The sequence below is a fragment of the Drosophila takahashii genome, unplaced genomic scaffold (genome assembly GCF_030179915.1).
Source record: "Drosophila takahashii strain IR98-3 E-12201 unplaced genomic scaffold, DtakHiC1v2 scaffold_186, whole genome shotgun sequence".
NCBI lineage: Eukaryota > Metazoa > Arthropoda > Insecta > Diptera > Drosophilidae > Drosophila > Drosophila takahashii.
This window is the reverse complement of record NW_027221684.1, coordinates 17371-31132: the sequence shown is the minus strand read 5'-3', so window position 1 is coordinate 31132 and position 13762 is coordinate 17371. Positions and strand designations below refer to the sequence as shown.

The 13762-nt window shown below is 32.6% G+C and overlaps 3 non-coding genes across 3 annotated transcripts; all 3 read left to right on the top strand.

The window, feature by feature from the left end:
- The first annotated feature begins 2491 nt into the window (after positions 1 to 2491).
- Positions 2492 to 4486, top strand: LOC138914401 (small subunit ribosomal RNA). The gene has a single exon (XR_011420255.1). It is a non-coding gene; the product is annotated as a small subunit ribosomal RNA (ribosomal RNA).
- Positions 4487 to 5108: 622 nt separating this feature from the next.
- Positions 5109 to 5287, top strand: LOC138914398 (5.8S ribosomal RNA). The gene has a single exon (XR_011420252.1). It is a non-coding gene; the product is annotated as a 5.8S ribosomal RNA (ribosomal RNA).
- A 398-nt stretch (positions 5288 to 5685) lies between these two features.
- Positions 5686 to 9642, top strand: LOC138914397 (large subunit ribosomal RNA). The gene has a single exon (XR_011420251.1). It is a non-coding gene; the product is annotated as a large subunit ribosomal RNA (ribosomal RNA).
- Positions 9643 to 13762: the final 4120 nt, after the last annotated feature.

Here is a 13762-nt window from a genome sequence, read left to right as displayed (position 1 = left end):
CCGGGGCCGCAGTACGAAAAAATACCCAATATTTAGACGTCGTGGCCAAAAACATATATAGGGAGGCAGTGATCGCCGACCGGCCGTATTGTTCAAAATTTATGTTTATCATATTATTTTGGCAATGCTATATATAAATGATATCTTATACATATAATTCAATTATAGCGATATGGAAATACCATATTATATGTATAAAAAAAAAAATGTATAATAAAATATACATTGACATACAAATATGGCTAGTTGTATGGATATGCCGTATTCATAATATGTATACCTCATATAGATTATATAAATATGCACAAAAAATATATTATAGAGATATGGCAAATAAAGAAATTACTTGAATATGGAAATAAAAGAAGTTATATTGATATGGAAGAAAATAATGAGTCATATAGATATGTTGGCATCAGTACGAAATATGCCCAATTTACATACACCGGGGCCGCAGTACGAAAAATACCCAATATTTAGACGTCGTGGCCAAAAACATATATAGGGAGGCAGTGCTCGCCGACCGGCCGTATTGTTCAAAATTTATGTTTATCATATTATTTGGCAATGCTATATATAAATGATATCTTATACATATAATTCAATTATAGCGATATGGAAATACCCATATTATATGTATAAAGAAAAAAATGTATAATAAAATATACATTGACATACAAATATGGCTAGTTGTATGGATATGCCGTATTCATTATATGGATACGGCATATAGATTATATAAATATGGACCAAAAAATATTTTATATTGATATGGCAAATAAAGAAATTACTTGAATATGGAAATAAAAGAAGTTATATTGATATGGAAGAAAATAATGAGTCATATAGATATGTTGGCATCAGTACGAAATATGCCCAATTTACATACACCGGGGCCAGTACGAAAAATACCCAATATTTAGACGTCGTGGCCAAAAACATATATAGGGAGGCAGTGCTCGCCGACCGGCCGTATTGTTCCAAATTTATGTTTATCATATTATTTTGGCAATGCTATATATAAATGATATCTTATACATATAATTCAATTATAGCGATATGGAAATACCATATTATATGTATAAAGAAAAAAAATGTATAATAAAATATACATTGACATACAAATATGGCTAGTTGTATGGATATGCCGTATTCATTATATGGATACGGCATATAGATTATATGGATATTACAAAAAAATAAATCATAAATATAGTATATGAATATGGAATAAATAATTTTTTATATTAATATGATCAAATAATACTATATATAAAAAAGAGAATATCATTCCTAGGGTGTAAAAGAGCATTAAATATGCCCGATATATAGACGTCGTGGCCAAAAACTACTATAGGGTGAAGTGCTTGTCTGTTGGTCTATATATATACATATAATATTTTATGCGTACACATTATTATTATAGATAGTTAATATCTATCGTATGGGTGGCAAACGGAATTAAATAATTTCGATATTTAGACGTCGTGGCCAAAAACTACTATAGGATGGTCAGTGGTTGTCCACCAATTAATTATTGAACAAACCATATGAAATATCATATGCTGTTGTCAATATAATGTATATCAATAATAATAAAAATAAGGATGGTACAGTAAGTAGTCCATCTACTATTGAACAAAATATATTATAATATTACTTTTGTTATCAATAGAACAACATATATTAAAATCAAAATATTATCCGTATAAATTTGTTTCTTAAATGAAATTAAGACTTGGCTACGCGGTTAATATTATAAACCCATGATAATAAGGTGAAACAGAGGTCAAGTTTCTATATATAGAATAACAAATTGTTTCCGACTTTTATCGTTAATCTTTGGTGGCAGGTATATATGATAATTTATATTAAATTATTATATCCCCTGTCGTTTGGGCACAGAGTATCGCTTGCCGGTACAATGTGTTTACAAAAAGCATTATAATAAAATATAATTGCAATATTAGTGATCAAAATAATTTCATATGCGCTCGGTTTTATATCATATATTACCAGAGAGTTATATGGAAAAGATAAATTTTAAATTTATCATCAAAATGCAAATGATTTAACTCAATATTTATATTGGTTAAACAAAAATTGTACATGTGTGGATACAATAATTATGTATGTTGAACAAAAATGATATTTTAGAATGAAATATGTATATATAATATAATAAAAACTTATAGAAAGAACAATATATATTGAAAATTGTGTTATAAAAAAGTTGTACTTTTCTTTAACATCAATTATAAACTTGTTATATTAGTGGCGAAACAAGTAAAAATTAAAGAACGTATACGAATGCCATATAAAAATGGCCGTATTCGAATTAAAATAGAATTATTTCACAAAGCAAAAAAAAATATTGAATTAAAATCAATATTTAAGAAAAACCGAACATATAAAATGGAAATAAAATCTATTATATTTATATTACTAATTTCTATTCAAAAAATATGAATGAAATATGAACGAAAACATTATTCTGGTTGATCCTGCCAGTAGTTATATGCTTGTCTCAAAGATTAAGCCATGCATGTCTAAGTACACACGAATTAAAAGTGAAACCGCAAAAGGCTCATTATATCAGTTATGGTTCCTTAGATCGTTAACAGTTACTTGGATAACTGTGGTAATTCTAGAGCTAATACATGCAATTAAAACATGAACCTTATGGGACATGTGCTTTTATTAGGCTAAAACCAAGCGATCGCAAGATCGTTATATTGGTTGAACTCTAGATAACATGCAGATCGTATGGTCTTGTACCGACGACAGATCTTTCAAATGTCTGCCCTATCAACTTTTGATGGTAGTATCTAGGACTACCATGGTTGCAACGGGTAACGGGGAATCAGGGTTCGATTCCGGAGAGGGAGCCTGAGAAACGGCTACCACATCTAAGGAAGGCAGCAGGCGCGTAAATTACCCACTCCCAGCTCGGGGAGGTAGTGACGAAAAATAACAATACAGGACTCATATCCGAGGCCCTGTAATTGGAATGAGTACACTTTAAATCCTTTAACAAGGACCAATTGGAGGGCAAGTCTGGTGCCAGCAGCCGCGGTAATTCCAGCTCCAATAGCGTATATTAAAGTTGTTGCGGTTAAAACGTTCGTAGTTGAACTTGTGCTTCATACGGGTAGTACAACTTACAATTGTGGTTAGTACTATACCTTTATGTATGTAAGCGTATTACCGGTGGAGTTCTTATATGTGTTTAAATACTTGTATTTTTTCATATGTTCCTCCTATTTAAAAACCTGCATTAGTGCTCTTAAACGAGTGTTATTGTGGGCCGGTACAATTACTTTGAACAAATTAGAGTGCTTAAAGCAGGCTTCAAATGCCTGAATATTCTGTGCATGGGATAATGAAATAAGACCTCTGTTCTGCTTTCATTGGTTTTCAGATCAAGAGGTAATGATTAATAGAAGCAGTTTGGGGGCATTAGTATTACGACGCGAGAGGTGAAATTCTTGGACCGTCGTAAGACTAACTTAAGCGAAAGCATTTGCCAAAGATGTTTTCATTAATCAAGAACGAAAGTTAGAGGTTCGAAGGCGATCAGATACCGCCCTAGTTCTAACCATAAACGATGCCAGCTAGCAATTGGGTGTAGCTACTTTTATGGCTCTCTCAGTCGCTTCCCGGGAAACCAAAGCTTTTGGGCTCCGGGGGAAGTATGGTTGCAAAGCTGAAACTTAAAGGAATTGACGGAAGGGCACCACCAGGAGTGGAGCCTGCGGCTTAATTTGACTCAACACGGGAAAACTTACCAGGTCCGAACATAAGTGTGTAAGACAGATTGATAGCTCTTTCTCGAATCTATGGGTGGTGGTGCATGGCCGTTCTTAGTTCGTGGAGTGATTTGTCTGGTTAATTCCGATAACGAACGAGACTCAAATATATTAAATAGATATCTTCAGGATTATGGTGTTGAAGCTTATATAGCCTTCATTCATGGTGGCAGTAAAATGTTTATTGTGTTTGAATGTGTTTATATAAGTGGAGCCGTACCTGTTGGTTTGTCCCATTATAAGGACACTAGCTTCTTAAATGGACAAATTGCGTCTAGCAATAATGAGATTGAGCAATAACAGGTCTGTGATGCCCTTAGATGTCCTGGGCTGCACGCGCGCTACAATGAAAGTATCAACGTGTATTTCCTAGACCGAGAGGTCCGGGTAAACCGCTGAACCACTTTCATGCTTGGGATTGTGAACTGAAACTGTTCACATGAACTTGGAATTCCCAGTAAGTGTGAGTCATTAACTCGCATTGATTACGTCCCTGCCCTTTGTACACACCGCCCGTCGCTACTACCGATTGAATTATTTAGTGAGGTCTCCGGACGTGATCACTGTGACGCCTTGTGTGTTACGGTTGTTTCGCAAAAGTTGACCGAACTTGATTATTTAGAGGAAGTAAAAGTCGTAACAAGGTTTCCGTAGGTGAACCTGCGGAAGGATCATTATTGTATAATATCCTTACCGTTAATAAAAAATTTGTTAATACAAATTTAATACAAATTACCAATATATATATATATATACATAATAATTATAATAATAATTATACCAAAAATATGATCTTAAAAGTAAAAGATCAAATAAATTTCGAACAAGCAAATCGAAATATTGTAATAATATAATATTATTACAAATAAATTAAATAGAAACAAACATAAAATTCGAACAAGCAAATCGAATTATTAATATAATAAAATATATTTTATATATTTATTATAAACTTTTGTGTGTATATGGACCATAATATACACGCGTTGCGAGATGTATTGGCCAACTAATTTGATGATGATCATACATTGGATAATGCAACAACCTAAAATATACAATGTTGTACCTGGTTTCAGGTTAATGTTTTATATAAAATTATCAATATATATTAACAAACAAATGCCATTACAAATAATACTTTGATATATATTGTTTATATAAAACTAAGACATTTCGCAGCATTTATTTTAGGTATATAAATACATTTATTGAAGGAATTGATATATGCCAGTAAAATGGTGTATTTTTAATTTCTTTCAATAAAAACATATTTGACCAAATTTAAAACCAATATTATAAAACTCTAAGCGGTGGATCACTCGGCTCATGGGTCGATGAAGAACGCAGCAAACTGTGCGTCATCGTGTGAACTGCAGGACACATGAACATCGACATTTTGAACGCATATCGCAGTCCATGCTGTTATGTACTTTAATTAATTTTATAGTGCTGCTTGGACTACATATGGTTGAGGGTTGTAAGACTATGCTAATTAAGTTGTTTATACAAATTTTATAATAAAATTTTATAAGCATATGGTATATTATTGGATAAAAATAATTTAATTATTTTATTCATAATATTAACAAATATATGAAAAACATTATCTCACAATAGTAATTAAACTTTGAGAAAAACGAAGAGGAATATTTTCTTTTTCAATCAAATAATACTGAGAAATGTCTAGCATAAAATATTATCTAGAATTGTCTCTTATTAATGATTTGAAATATGAAAAACGTTGACAATATTATTATTCTTCGTTAATTCGTTACAAATAAATGCCATTAATATATATATACGTCAGCTTTAAACGAATTTAATAAAATGTTTTATCATTATATATAAAGAATTAATTGCAAATAAAAGTTATATACAACCTCAACTCATATGGGACTACCCCCTGAATTTAAGCATATTAATTAGGGGAGGAAAAGAAACTAACAAGGATTTTCTTAGTAGCGGCGAGCGAAAAGAAATCAGTTCAGCACTAAGTCACTTTGTCTATATGGCAAATGTGAGATGCAGTGTATGGAGCGTCAATATTCTAGTATGAGAAATTAACGATTTAAGTCCTTCTTAAATGAGGCCATTTACCCATAGAGGGTGCCAGGCCCGTATAACGTTAATGATTACTAGATGATGTTTCCAAAGAGTCGTGTTGCTTGATAGTGCAGCACTAAGTGGGTGGTAAACTCCATCTAAAACTAAATATAACCATGAGACCGATAGTAAACAAGTACCGTGAGGGAAAGTTGAAAAGAACTCTGAATAGAGAGTTAAACAGTACGTGAAACTGCTTAGAGGTTAAGCCCGATGAACCTGAATATCCGTTATGGAAAATTCATCATTAAAATTGTAATATTTAAACAATATTATGATAATAGTGTGCATTTTTTCCATATAAGGACATTGTAATCTATTAGCATACCAAATTTATCATAAAATATAACTTATAGTTTATTCAAATTAAATTGCTTGCATTTTAACACAGAATAAATGTTATTAATTTGATAAAGTGCTGATAGATTTATATGAATACAGTGCGTTAATTTTTCGGAATTATATAATGGCATGATTATCATTGATTTTTGTGTTTATTATATGCACTTGTAGGATTAACAATGCGAAAGATTCAGGATACCTTCGGGACCCGTCTTGAAACACGGACCAAGGAGTCTAACATATGTGCAAGTTATTGGGATATAAACCTAATAGCGTAATTAACTTGACTAATAATGGGATTAGTTTTTTAACTATTTATAGCTAATTAACACAATCCCGGGGCGTTCTATATAGTTATGTATAATGATATTTATATTATTTATGCCTCTAACTGGAACGTACCTTGAGCATATATGCTGTGACCCGAAAGATGGTGAACTATACTTGATCAGGTTGAAGTCAGGGGAAACCCTGATGGAAGACCGAAACAGTTCTGACGTGCAAATCGATTGTCAGAATTGAGTATAGGGGCGAAAGACCAATCGAACCATCTAGTAGCTGGTTCCTTCCGAAGTTTCCCTCAGGATAGCTGGTGCATTTTAATATTATATAAAATAATCTTATCTGGTAAAGCGAATGATTAGAGGCCTTAGGGTCGAAACGATCTTAACCTATTCTCAAACTTTAAATGGGTAAGAACCTTAACTTTCTTGATATGAAGTTTAAGGTTATGATATAATGTGCCCAGTGGGCCACTTTTGGTAAGCAGAACTGGCGCTGTGGGATGAACCAAACGTAATGTTACGGTGCCCAAATTAACAACTCATGCAGATACCATGAAAGGCGTTGGTTGCTTAAAACAGCAGGACGGTGATCATGGAAGTCGAAATCCGCTAAGGAGTGTGTAACAACTCACCTGCCGAAGCAACTAGCCCTTAAAATGGATGGCGCTTAAGTTGTATACCTATACATTACCGCTAAAGTAGATGATTTATATTACTTGTGATATAAATTTTGAAACTTTAGTGAGTAGGAAGGTACAATGGTATGCGTAGAAGTGTTTGGCGTAAGCCTGCATGGAGCTGCCATTGGTACAGATCTTGGTGGTAGTAGCAAATAATCGAATGAGACCTTGGAGGACTGAAGTGGAGAAGGGTTTCGTGTGAACAGTGGTTGATCACGAGTTAGTCGGTCCTAAGTTCAAGGCGAAAGCCGAAAATTTTCAAGTAAAACCAAAAACGCAATATATACAAATCAAGCTAATATAATATACTTGAATAATTTTGAACGAAAGGGAATACGGTTCCAATTCCGTAACCTGTTGAGTATCCGTTTGTTATTAAATATGGGCCTCGTGCTCATCCTGGCAACAGGAACGACCATAAAGAAGCCGTCGAGAGATATCGGAAGAGTTTTCTTTTCTGTTTTATAGCCGTACTACCATGGAAGTCTTTCGCAGAGAGATATGGTAGATGGGCTAGAAGAGCATGACATATACTGTTGTGTCGATATTTTCTCCTCGGACCTTGAAAATTTATGGTGGGGACACGCAAACTTCTCAACAGGCCGTACCAATATCCGCAGCTGGTCTCCAAGGTGAAGAGTCTCTAGTCGATAGAATAATGTAGGTAAGGGAAGTCGGCAAATTAGATCCGTAACTTCGGGATAAGGATTGGCTCTGAAGATTGAGATAGTCGGGCTTGATTGGGAAACAATAACATGGTTTATGTGCTCGTTCTGGGTAAATAGAGTTTCTAGCATTTATGTTAGTTACTTGTTCCCCGGATAGTTAGTTACGTAGCCAATTGTGGAACTTTCTTGCTAAAATTTTTAAGAATACTAATTGGGTCAAACCAATTAGTTCTTATTAATTATAACGATTATCAATTAACAATCAATTCAGAACTGGCACGGACTTGGGGAATCCGACTGTCTAATTAAAACAAAGCATTGTGATGGCCCTAGCGGGTGTTGACACAATGTGATTTCTGCCCAGTGCTCTGAATGTCAAAGTGAAGAAATTCAAGTAAGCGCGGGTCAACGGCGGGAGTAACTATGACTCTCTTAAGGTAGCCAAATGCCTCGTCATCTAATTAGTGACGCGCATGAATGGATTAACGAGATTCCTACTGTCCCTATCTACTATCTAGCGAAACCACAGCCAAGGGAACGGGCTTGGAATAATTAGCGGGGAAAGAAGACCCTTTTGAGCTTGACTCTAATCTGGCAGTGTAAGGAGACATAAGAGGTGTAGAATAAGTGGGAGATATTAGACTTCGGTTTGGTATCGTCAATGAAATACCACTACTCTTATTGTTTCCTTACTTACTTGATTAAATGGAACGTGTATCATTTCCTAGCCATTATACGGATATATTTATTATATCTTATGGTATTGGGTTTTGATGCAAGCTTCTTGATCAAAGTATCACGAGTTTGTTATATAATCGCAAACAAATTCTTTAATAAAACGGTGCATTTATGTATTTTTGATTTGAAAATTTGGTATAACTCCAATTACTCAGGTATGATCCAATTCAAGGACATTGCCAGGTAGGGAGTTTGACTGGGGCGGTACATCTCTCAAATAATAACGGAGGTGTCCCAAGGCCAGCTCAGTGCGGACAGAAACCACACATAGAGCAAAAGGGCAAATGCTGACTTGATCTCGGTGTTCAGTACACACAGGGACAGCAAAAGCTCGGCCTATCGATCCTTTTGGTTTAAAGAGTTTTTAACAAGAGGTGTCAGAAAAGTTACCATAGGGATAACTGGCTTGTGGCGGCCAAGCGTTCATAGCGACGTCGCTTTTTGATCCTTCGATGTCGGCTCTTCCTATCATTGTGAAGCAAAATTCACCAAGCGTTGGATTGTTCACCCATGCAAGGGAACGTGAGCTGGGTTTAGACCGTCGTGAGACAGGTTAGTTTTACCCTACTAATGACAAAACGTTGTTGCGACAGCATTCCTGCGTAGTACGAGAGGAACCGCAGGTACGGACCAATGGCACAATACTTGTTCGAGCGAACAGTGGTATGACGCTACGTCCGTTGGATTATGCCTGAACGCCTCTAAGGTCGTATCCGTGCTGGACTGCAATGATAAATAAGGGGCAATTTGCATTGTATGGCTTCTAAACCATTTAAAGTTTATAATTTACTTTATAAACGACAATGGATGTGATGCCAATGTAATTTGTAACATAGTAAATTGGGAGGATCTTCGATCACCTGATGCCGCGCTAGTTACATATAAAAGCATTATTTAATACAATGACAAAGCCTAGAATCAATTGTAAACGACTTTTGTAACAGGCAAGGTGTTGTAAGTGGTTGAGCAGCTGCCATACTGCGATCCACTGAAGCTTATCCTTTGCTTGATGATTCGATAATAAACATAAATTTAATTGTGTTTATTTTGTTTGGCTTTTTTAAGTCAGAATATATATATATATAAAATATATATATATAAAATAATAATTATATTTAAATAAATTTTATTTAAATATATTTAACAATGGTAGCCATATGTATCGTCATCCTATTAGTGACGCGTATAAAAATATTCTAAGTCCGAACATGCAAATAAGAGACATATGCAAGTATATGTACTTCTTAAGGTAGCCAACTGAATCGTCATCCTATTAGTGACGTGTATACAAATATTCTAAGTCCGAACATACAAGTAAGAGACATATGCAAGTATATGTACCTCTTAAGGTAGCCAACTGAATCGTCATCCTATTAGTGACGTGTATAAATATATTCTAAGTCCGCACATACAAGTAAGAGACATATGCAAGTATATGTACCTCTTAAGGTAGCCAACTGAATCGTCATCCTATTAGTGACGCGTATAAAAATATTCTAAGTCCGAACATGCAAATAAGAGACATATGCAAGTATATGTACCTCTTAAGGTAGCCAACTGAATCGTCATCCTATTAGTGACGCGTATAAAAATATTCTAAGTCCGTACATCCAACAAAGAGACATATGCAAGTATATGTACCTCTTAAGGTAGCCAACTGAATCGTCATCCTATTAGTGACGTGTATAAAAATATTCTAAGTCCGAACATACAAGTAAGAGACATATGCAAGTATATGTACCTCTTAAGGTAGCCAACTGAATCGTCATCCTATTAGTGACGTGTATAAAAATATTCTAAGTCCGAACATACAAGTAAGAGACATATGCAAGTATATGTACCTCTTAAGGTAGCCAACTGAATCGTCATCCTATTAGTGACGTGTATAAAAATATTCTAAGTCCGAACATGCAAGTAAGGACATATGCAAGTCAATGTTCCTCTTAAATAGATGATTGAATCGTCATCCTATAGTGACGTGTATAAAAATATTCCAAGTCCAAACATGAGTTATATGGATATGAAAATAATATAAGTTCTAGTATGGATATGAAAAAAATGAGTTATATGGATATGGGAAAAATAACAAGTTCTAGTATGGATATGAAAAAAATGAGTTATGTGGATATGGGAAAAATAATAAGTTCTAGTATGGATATGAAAAAAAAATGAGTTATATGGATATGGAAAAGAATACAGTTCTAGTATGGATATGAAAAATGAGTTATATGGATATGGGAAAAATGATAAGTTCTAGTATGGATATGAAAAAATATGAGTTATATGGATATTAAAGAAATAATAAGTTCTAGTATGGATATGAAATTAAATATTGATAGTAAATAATAAGTTATATGGATATGGAAAAAAATTAGTTCTAGTATGGATATGAAAAAAATTAGTTCTATGGATATGGGAAAAAAAAAAGTTCTAGTATGGATATGGAATATTAGTTATATGGATTTAAGAAATAATAAGTTCTAGTATGGATATGGAAAAAAATGTGTTATATAGATATGGCAAAAAATATAATGTTCTAGTATGGATATGAAAAAAATTCGTTATATGAATATGGGAAAATTTATAAGTTCTAGTATGGATATGGGAAAAATAATAAGTTCTAGTATGGATATAAAAAATATTGAGTTATATGGATATTAAAGAAATAATAAGTTCTAGTATGGATATGGAAAAAAATTAGTTATATTGATATGCTAAATAATGAGTTATATGCATATGGGAAAAATACTAAGTTGTAGTATGGATATGGGAAGAATACTGAGTTCTAGTATGGATATGGGAAAAATAATCAGTTCTAGTATGGATATGAAAAAATATTGAGTTTTATGGATATTGAAGAGATAATAAGCTCTAGTATGGATATGGAAAAAATTAATTATATTGTAATAGTAAATAATAAGTTATATGGATATAGGAAGAAAATTAGGTTCTAGTATGGATATGAAAAAAATTAGTTCTATGGATATGGGAAAAATAAAAGTTCTGGTATGGATATGGAAAAATATTAAGTTATATGGATATTTAAGAAATAATAAGTTCTAGTATGGATATGAATAAATGAGTTATAGAGATATGGCAAAAATATAATGTTCTAGTATGGATATGAAAAAAATTAGTTATATTAATATGGGAAAATTTATACTTGCTTGTATGTTTAGGGCAAAAGAATAAGTTCTAGTATGGATATGAAAAAATATTGAGTTATATGAATATTAAAGAAATAATAAGTTCTAGTATGAATATGGAAAAATATTATTTATATTGATATGGTAAATAATGATTTATATGGATATGGATAAATACTAAATTCTAGTGTGGATATGGAAAAAACGAGTTATATGGATATGGGAAAAATAATAAGTTCAAGTATGGATATGGAAAAAAATTAGTTTAATAGTTATAGGTATGGAAAAAAAATTATTATATAGATATAGAACAAAAAATAAGTTATATGGATATGTGGCATCAGTACGAAATATGCCCAATTTACATACACCGGAGCCGCAGTACGATAAATACCCAATATTTAGACGTCGTGGCCAAAAACATATATAGGGAGGCAGTGCTCGCCGACCGGCCGTATTGTTCAAAATTTATGTTTATCATATTATTTTGGCAATGCTATATATAAATGATATCTTATACATATAATTCAATTATAGCGATATGGAAATACCATATTATATGTATAAAGAAAAAAAATGTATAATAAAATATACATTGACATACAAATATGGCTAGTTGTATGGATATGCCGTATTCATTATATGGATACGGCATATAGATTATATAAATATGACCAAAAAATATTTTATATTGATATGGCAAATAAAGAAATTACTTGAATATGGAAATAAAAGAAGTTATATTGATATGGAAGAAAATAATGAGTCATATAGATATGTTGGCATCAGTACGAAATATGCCCAATTTACATACACCGGGGCCGCAGTACGAAAAATACCCAATATTTAGACGTCGTGGCCAAAAACATATATAGGGAGGCAGTGCTCGCCGACCGGCCGTATTGTTCAAAATTTATGTTTATCATATTATTTTGGCAATGCTATATATAAATGATATCTTATACATATAATTCAATTATAGCGATATGGAAATACCATATTATATGTATAAAGAAAAAAAATGTATAATAAAATATACAATGACATACAAATATGGCTAGTTGTATGGATATGCCGTATTCATTATATGGATACGGCATATAGATTATATAAATATGACCAAAAAATATTTTATATTGATATGGCAAATAAAGAAATTACTTGAATATGGAAATAAAAGAAGTTATATTGATATGGAAGAAAATAATGAGTCATATAGATATGTTGGCATCAGTACGAAATATGCCCAATTTACATACACCGGGGCCGCAGTACGAAAAATACCCAATATTTAGACGTCGTGGCCAAAAACATATATAGGGAGGCAGTGCTCGCCGACCGGCCGTATTGTTCAAAATTTATGTTTATCATATTATTTTGGCAATGCTATATATAAATGATATCTTATACATATAATTCAATTATAGCGATATGGAAATACCATATTATATGTATAAAGAAAAAAAATGTATAATAAAATATACATTGACATACAAATATGGCTAGTTGTATGGATATGCCGTATTCATTATATGGATACGGCATATAGATTATATAAATATGACCAAAAAATATTTTATATTGATATGGCAAATAAAGAAATTACTTGAATATGGAAATAAAAGAAGTTATATTGATATGGAAGAAAATAATGAGTCATATAGATATGTTGGCATCAGTACGAAATATGCCCAATTTACATACACCGGGGCCGCAGTACGAAAAATACCCAATATTTAGACGTCGTGGCCAAAAACATATATAGGGAGGCAGTGCTCGCCGACCGGCCGTATTGTTCAAAATTTATGTTTATCATATTATTTTGGCAATGCTATATATAAATGATATCTTATACATATAATTCAATTATAGCGATATGGAAATACCATATTATATGTATAAAGAACAAAAATGTATAATAAAATATACATTGACATACAAATATGGCTAGTTGTATGGATATGCCGTATTCATTATATGGATACGCCATAT